This window comes from Dipodomys merriami, unplaced genomic scaffold, assembly GCF_024711535.1.
Source record: "Dipodomys merriami isolate MVZ:Mamm:240054 unplaced genomic scaffold, mDipMer1.0.p SCAF_487, whole genome shotgun sequence".
In the NCBI taxonomy this organism is placed as follows: domain Eukaryota; kingdom Metazoa; phylum Chordata; class Mammalia; order Rodentia; family Heteromyidae; genus Dipodomys; species Dipodomys merriami.
The window spans coordinates 632,514-640,811 of record NW_027206054.1 but is presented as its reverse complement, the minus strand read 5'-3'; the positions used below and the strand labels follow the sequence as shown (position 1 = coordinate 640,811).

General features: G+C 45.8%; 1 protein-coding gene across 2 annotated transcripts in view; it reads left to right on the top strand.

Annotated features, from left to right (window-relative positions):
- Positions 1–530: 530 nt before the first annotated feature.
- LOC138809143 (E3 ubiquitin-protein ligase MARCHF3) overlaps positions 531–8,298 on the top strand; it is a 152,150-nt gene continuing 144,382 nt past the window's right edge. For both annotated transcript variants that reach the window (XM_069995568.1, XM_069995567.1), the window contains exon 1: positions 531–694. The gene's annotated coding sequence lies outside the window, so the exon portion shown is untranslated. The remainder of the gene's footprint in view (positions 695–8,298) is intronic.

The window sequence follows — 8,298 nt, the reverse complement described above, 5'->3', positions numbered from 1 at the left end:
TCGGCTCCTTCGGGGCCGCCGGGTTCCGCGCTTCCACCACCCGACTGTCATCCCGGTCTCCGTCCACCACTGGGCCCCCGGCTCCACGGCGCGCCGACGGGCTACAGCTCGGGGCGGGGTGGGCGTCCTGCCTTCTCTCAGCGCCGGACCCTCCTGCCGCGCGGTCCAGAGCCCGCTGCGAACGGCCCGGCGGCGCCGGCCAGCGGCCGCCACACTTCGCAAAAGACAACCTGCAACGCCGCGGCCCGCTCCCCGGTCCGCCCTCCTCCGCGGGCGATTGGACAGAGACTGCAGGGCGGGGCCGAGAGCTAGGCACCGCCTGAGGCTCTGGAGACCACACGGTTGGCTGTTAGGCTCGCCAATCACAGGCTGATGAACACCACGCCCCTCAAGGGCCGGCCGGAGGGTGGCCCCGCCCCAGCGGCGGCCCCACCCCCCCGGAGGTGGCCCCGCCCCCGGCTCCGCCTCCCTGCCGAGCCTGGTCTTCCACAGCCCGGCGTTCCGCCTCATTCGCTGAGCAGGTCCTTGAATTGTCAGCGCGCTCGGGGCGACTGCGGAGTCGGGCGGCCGCCGGGCTTGCCGTGTTCCCCCTGAGGTGCCCGCTCGGGCCAGGGTGCGCGGACCCTCCGGGACGTGAGCGATCGGCGGGGGACAGCTTGGGGCTGCGGACCCGCGGCAGGGCTCGGCCAGGAGGGTGAGTGGTCGCGCGGCGCGGGGCGGCGGGCGGCGGGCGGCGGGCGGCGGGCGGCGCGGACCCGGCGCGGCCGGCGCTCGTCGGTCCTTCCGTCGGAGCGCGGCGAGGGCCGGGCCGGCGCCTCCGCTCCCCAACTTCTGGCTGCCGAAGCTCCCCTCCTCGGCACCGCGTCCGCAGACGCGCACTCGGCGCGGCCGCCCACCCTGTCAGAGCCGGGGCGCGCCCGGGACGGCGGGGTCCGCGCCCGGGAGCTGGCCGCGGTGCCCGGGAGCTGGCCGCGGTGCCCGCCCGGGCGCGGGCGGCCGTTCCTGCATGGCGAGCCCGCGGGTCCCTCGGACCTCGCCGGCCCCGAGCCTCCGCGTCGCGACACCCCGCGCCCGCGGGGATCCGCAGGCTGGGCGAGCCGGGCGCCGGGCTCCGGGGCGCGGGGAGCCCCAAGGGCTCTCGGGGCACCGCGGCGCCCGGGGGCGTGAATGGACAGCGACCGCAAACTTTACGGAGTCGCCGCCGCCGCCGCCGGGAACCCGTTCGGCGCGGGAACCCGCGCCCCTCTTGAGGGGCTCGGACCCCACCAGCCACCCTCGAAGTGCACCCGAAAAAACACAGCTCCCTCCGGGGGATCTGGATCGGTAACGACGCCCGTCCTGGAGAGCCCGACCCGGGACGGTGAGAGGGGCCGCCGGCCCGGGGGAGTGGAGTGTGTGCAGCGGTGAAGTTGTGGCGGGAGCTGGCAGACCCAGGGCGCAGCGGACCCCGCGCGTCCGCGCGCGTTCCCAGCCCATTCATTCCCGCCCCGCCCCGCCCCGCCCCGCGCGGAGTAAACACGGACTCCCCCCTCCCTCGGAGCCGGCCGCTTCCGAGGTGCGCACCCACTATAATGCAGGGTAGTGTTTCCTCGCCGATTCTCGTGTGCCACCGGTGGGAGTTTTATTGATTTCCTGGAGAGGAACTTGGGTCCAGAATTTGGGAATGTTGAGATCTTTGCCAATGTGTGTGTGTGTGCGCGCGCGCGCAGGGGTGTGTTTATGAATGTGTAAAATTGATAGGTGAATGAGATAGAAATATATCGGGGGGGGGTAGCCTTGAACTTCCCCTTGGCACCGGACCCCGAGCTGTGGAGGGTGTATATGGAAGCGTGTCTGCGTCCGTCTGGCCTGTCTGGGTCAGCGTATGTCCATGAACTTTATGAGCTTTCAGTTCAATACGTCTCGGTGCGGATTCCGCGTTCCTGTTTTACAGCCCAGCAGCCGCCAGCCAGCCCATCTGTTAAAACACAACATGTACACTTCAGCCAGAGCACCGGGGTGGAGCCTGGGTAGAGGGCAGCCCTTAGCAGAAACAGCATGTTACAAACAAAGCCTGTCTCAAGTTCTATTTTCTTTACTATCTGGCCTGATCTTGCATTTGGCAAGTAAAAAGAGACATTCTTTAATGTCTCTAGAAAGGACAAACTGTGTCTTGTGAAATAATTGTAGCTATGATTGGAGTGGAGGGGGAGCTTCTAGGAGAAAAATATAATCCCTCTAGAAAAAAAAGAGTGTCTCATGGCCCTGCAGCACTGGTTTACTGCCTTGCAGTAGCATGTATATCAGACACTCTTCTTATTTTGCTTCTTAACACAGTGCATTAAAACTGAATTGTTTTGCACCAAAAAAAAACAGCCCACTTTAATAGAAGTAAACAAAGCTTTATTGCAGAGGAGAGTTAAGGCTGTCTTAGTAATTCTAATGAAGTATGCTTTTAGGAATTTATGACTTGAGCATAAATTCATTTGTAGCCTAACCACTGGTAGAAATGGTTCACAATATAGTTTTAAAATAATAAAAGCGAAGCCTGGCACGGGTAGCTCATGCCTAGAATCCTCATTACTCAGGAAGCTGAAATCTGAAGATCGCAGTTCTAAGTTCTTTCCCCACCCCCACCCCGGGGTGGGAGGGGCAGAAAAGTCCTCATGAGACTCTTATCTCCAATCAATTACTCAAAAAAGCCAGAAGTGGCGCTATGGCTCAAGTGGGAGAGCGCTATGCTTGAGCACAAAGAGGCCCATGGACAGCGCCCAGGCCATGAGATCAAGCCCCAGGACCAGCTATATACATATATATATATATATAATTTATATTATATGTAATATATTATATATAATATTTATATATAAATGCTTTATCACAAAACTGATGACTAAAGAGGTATGGGAGGAATATAACAGTTTAACAAGTTCCTACAGCCAAGTGACTGATACTTTAGTAAACTATAAATTCATTTAATAACAGTTACTTTTAGTGACAATGAAGGCAGTAGTTTTGAGAAGTTTAGTTGGTATTTTCACAATAATTTTATGTTCACAATTACATTTTAATAGTAATGTTTATTATATGTGAAAAGAATAAGCTAGTGCAGTTTTAAGAACTCATCTCAATATGTATTATCTACACTTTTATGATATAAAAATATTTGGGGGGCAAATAGGCAAATCTTTAATATGTACAAGTCTAGAATTGGGGTGGGCTATGTAGACACAGTAATTCTCCTGCCTTGCTAAGAATCATCCAGATCAACCAGGTTAGTTGTTCCTTAGACATTCAATTCTTGGATTGGATTCTAGTCCTGGACATTCAGTTCTTGGGCCTGGGGTGGCACTTAAGAACCTGCATTTTGAGCAAGTTTCCCAAACGAATCTTGATATCAGGTAACCCCTCATCATATTTCAAGAAACACTGGAACGTTGTTCTGATAGAAAAGAACATAGTCTGTGAAGTGATTTAACAAATAATTGTTCAGAAATTTCCAGGTGGCGTTTACTGGCCTTGTGAAATTTATAGGTAATGCATTAACTCTCCTTCTTTAACAATGGGTTCTTTTTGTCCTGTGTTTGGAAGCTGCAACTCTTCCTGTTTCAGGGTTGCCCTAATTCTAAGGGAGTCTTTGGAGAAGCAAAATAGTTTAATACCCCTCCCTCGTCTTGGCCCCTCCACTCCTTCCCTCCCCCCATTTTTGATCCTGGGATGGTTGGATGGGTTCCCAAGATGCCCTGAGATGACTTAGTCAGCCCTAACACATTTGTTGGGGATATTTCCCTGGAGGATAGGAGAAGAGGCACCTTTTTCTCTTAAAAACAAGCAAAACTCTCACAGTTTGGGGGCAAGAACCAAAGTATACACTTCACCTGGGAAAACACAGACTCAGCAAAGTCCTAGGAAACTAGTCCTAGCAGAACTAGTTGTGCTGTTGGCCAGCGACTGTCTCGGGCTGTCCCCTCATGAGCTCATAGATACTCTTCTGAAAGTAACCTTAAAATGTATTTTGAGATGTCCAAGTAATGAGTGGATTTTCTCATTGTAAAAGAGAGATGGATTTAAAACGGATTGCTACTTCTCTCACTGGAACCATTATGAAGTGTGATCTATTCATTATTGCCAATTAGCGTTTTTCATGTATCCTTTGATACTGGCATGAAGACTCTGGTTTTCCTTATTTTAGACTGGTATAATTTTCCATGTAAGAGTCCTACAAAAGGCTTGAAAAAGAAAGGATCTATCAGCAGTTGTCCTTCTCTCTGCCATTCAAGTACCTAAATACCTAATGACTTCTCAGAGGTCAGAAGTGTCCAGAAATCAGCTTCCCTGATACAGAAGCTGAGGCGCTCAACTGAGATGGTTCCAGACCATTGATTGGATCATCACTGGGATTTTTACAGAGAAAACTTCTTGGCAAGCATGTTGGTAGGTCACTTATGTCAACAATCCTTTGAGGACGATGCTTTTTTCTTTTCCCTACATTGTTCCACATGAATGAACTGCAACCACAAAAAGCAAATATTTAGATTTTTGTCTTTTATATTGAAAGATGACACCAATAACTGAGAGGTTGAACTTACATTTTGAATTGTTTTTTACTTAGCATTGTGGTGATATCATAGAGTTATACTTAGTCATTCATATGATCTACAATTTCTTACCCTTTCAATATTTTCTTATATAGGATGGCGACCTTGTGCAGTTTTCTTTATAAAGTTAATCACCTTCTATGATAGTTGGTTCAATGGCTCTGACCTTAAACAGCCAACCTTGACCTAGAGAGGCAAATAATTTACCAAAGGTCACAGTGCACAATTCTAGCAAAGCCTACGTGAAGAATTCCTTGATTTACATTTTAACCCTGTACTATTTTGTTCATTGGTATGTTGTGCTGCTAAATGTTTTACACTGGCAAAATAGTTACATTTCATTTGCCCAGCTTCTGTAGAATTTGATAGATGTAGAACATTTGAAGGGCCTGAGGTATACCACAGCCCCTGATCGTACAATGGCACTGATTTGTGCAAGGTTTAAAATAACTACAGTAGCTTGCTGCTTTTCTTGAAACTAGGTCATAGGTCATTGCAAGCTTCTATGCAACAATTATAACTTTTCTTTTGGCCATGGCATATTTATGATATCTTGACTTTCATTTAGTAAATTCTTCTCAATGTTTTTTACTCTACTTTCCTTTCCCTTGTTCCGATAGACCATTTGTTAAAAAAAAAAAATCAAGTCAATCTGATCTATTAACAGGACTTAAATTTTAGCCATTTTAACTATTGCTTTTCTAAAATGGCCCTTCAAGCTCCCACCTTCACTAGAGTTACTAGTGTCCAGAAATATCTTCTCATGGAGAACAATATTGAGCTAGAAAAGTTTCCCTCTGGCTTTAGCTTTGTGGATTCAATGACAAATAACTGTAGTAAGAAAAAAGAAGAAGGTAACAGATGATATTGAAGTCATATTGATAGGCGTATCGTATGAGCTATCCCTGGCTTATAGTGTCAGTAGGAAATTTAAGATCCAGATGAATAAGTAACAGATGCATTCATCTGTGGCCTAAGAGGCACTCCTAATACAAGTTGAAAAACATAACTGAACACACCAGATCCTGCGTTACACAAGAAAAACAAATGTTAAGCTCTGAGAAAAGAACTGGGCCAAAAGTGAGGGGTCAGAGCCGGGAGGGGAGGGTGGGATGGGACACATGTGGGAAAGAAATACCTCCAGTAGAAAGCCAGACAGGACGGTAAGAAATTTATAGAGGTGTGGATGATTTGGGGTTTCTTGGGGTCATCGATTCTGTTTTATATTGTCTTCACAACCCACTCACCCTGCTTGCTTTAAATAATTTATTATAGCAGCAGGCCTTCCCCTGGTTGCTTTCCTTTTTTTTTTTTTTAATAACTTTTTCCTTCTCATCGCTAGATCTAATCAGAGGCATATATAATAGTGTGGCTGCTCTTGAGTACTTAGGAAAATCTGTGATCAATATCACTACATCATAAACCCATGGCTGTTCTGTTCTATTTTGCAGTGTTTTCTTCCCTGCTGTATTAACTTGATATCTATGGTTTAAACAATATTTTTTCAATCTTTGCACAATGAGACTCTGGTCTTGTTCTTCTTGGCTATAGCCATCTTTTCAGTAATCCATCATCAGACCACCATTGATCTAATGATGTATTTATTGCTTACCATTGCAACACTGGCAAGAAACCCAGTTTGGTTCTAAAAATTTGATTAAAAAGAAATCAAGTTTTTGCAAGGCATAACCATCCAATTATGTTAGGAGCTGCCAAGTGTATTTTATGCTAAAATATACACACATATTTCAAGTGAGCAAAATGTGTTCTTTTTGAAGGCTTTTAAAACTTTTTTTGCTAGAAAATAAATAGAACAAGAATTCCTTGTACCTGGAAAAAATTATGAGTGTATTTCCTCAATCTAGTCATAGATAAAATATAGTACTTTTTAAGATTATACTCATAAATGCTAACATGAATATAGTTATCTTTTTAATTGACAATAATAAAAACAAAAGTGATGAGAGCCAGTTCCCAGTCCTTTAGCAATCTTCTAGATAATAATTGCAAAGCAAAATTACTTAACACATATTAATTTAGTACCTGCCAGAAATAGTACATTTCTCCTACTTAGCTAACTCAAAAAAAAAATCAATTCAAGTAGTAGCACTAGCACCTTTAGGGAGTTTTTCCAGGTCCCCTTTGGCCTGGTATCCTCTCAGGAAGAATCTTTTATTTTATATTCTCCTTTCTAATCTAGGAACCCTGGAGGGTGGCGATCACATTGTTCATCTCATAGTTTCTCAAGAAACATCTCATAGTTACTCACTAGTGCTACTTTGTAGCACTAGAGGCTACAAAGAATCACAAGTGAACATCTGTGGTGCCTCCAAAGTACATATATTAAGATATCCACCAAAGCCTAAATCGTAGCAGTATCTAAATCGTAGGTAGGGCTAGATTTTTGATTTTAGTATCAGTCTAGAACTTCTAAGGACAACCATCCCATATCCCACCCATATTTGAAATCCCTTTGCTTCGTTCCTGTCTTGCCTCCTTCTCCTACTCCTTTCCCATGTGTCTTTTTCAAGGATACCTTTCATTCCCTCCTTGTCTAGGCCAACTTGCTGGGCTGTTCTTTTGTTCACATTCCCCTTGTTATGGGCAGCTGATACTCGGGTCCTACTTGGAGACTTGGGACCGTCTCATTCTTGTATCTTCTGAGCTGCAAATGGCTTGGTTCCTTTCACCATGCAGTACGGGTGGCCAAGTGCTGTGTTAGTGTGAGATTAGGGAGCAACTGAGGAGCAATATGATGCTGGGTTGAGAGGCTGTTGAAGTCTAAAGCCCAGTATGTTGGGGAAACTTTATATTTTATGAAGATAATTGCAATAGATTTTTAGTTCAGAAGCTTTTAAAGTCTTTTTATGTCATCTTTTAAAAGATCATTTACTTTTGAACTAGCATATATATGAATATGAAACAATTTCATATACTATTTCCATACATGCATAGAGTGTATTGATAAAATCACCCCTTTAAAATTGGGCTTTTATTCTGTTTGGGGTTTTTTTTGAGCTGGTACTAGGGCTTTAAATTAGGGCCTTTTGCTCTCTCATTTGGTTTTTCAACTGAAGGCTGGTGCTCTACCACTTGAGTAATACCTTTGCTTCAGGATTTTTACTGGTTAATTGGAGATAAGAGTCTCAGCTTTTTTATGTTGTTGTTTTTTTTTGGGGGGGGGGTGGTTGGCCTGGACTGTCTTTGAACAATGATTCTCAGATATCATCCTCCCAAGTAGCTAGGATTACAGGCATGGGCCATAAATCTGTTTTCCAGGAAGCTTTTTCAACTTACTCATGTTTTCCATATGGGCTGATAGCTAATATAAATATTCATTCCAGGGACCTGCATGCCTGAAGTCATGTACCATGTATCTAGGTAGTTTATAGTTCAACTGAATTAAGCATAACTACATGGAATTAAAACCATTAAGTATTAAATCTCGTGGGCTCCTCAAGGATGCAGATTAAGGACCTCAGTTTTCTCCTCATATGTGTGAAAAAGATAGGTTAGAAAATGGAGTGATTCAGTCTAAAAGAAATTTAGATGATCAAGGCCACAGAGAAGATGAACATTCATGGATTAAGTCATGAATTCGAACACTGATTTCATAGACAAGGATCATTTGTTTTCAGGGCATATCCCAAGGTCTTCTTTTTATTTTGGATGTAGGGGCAGGGATAGACTCAAGAAGGGCAAGCTAGGTGCTGGTAGCTAG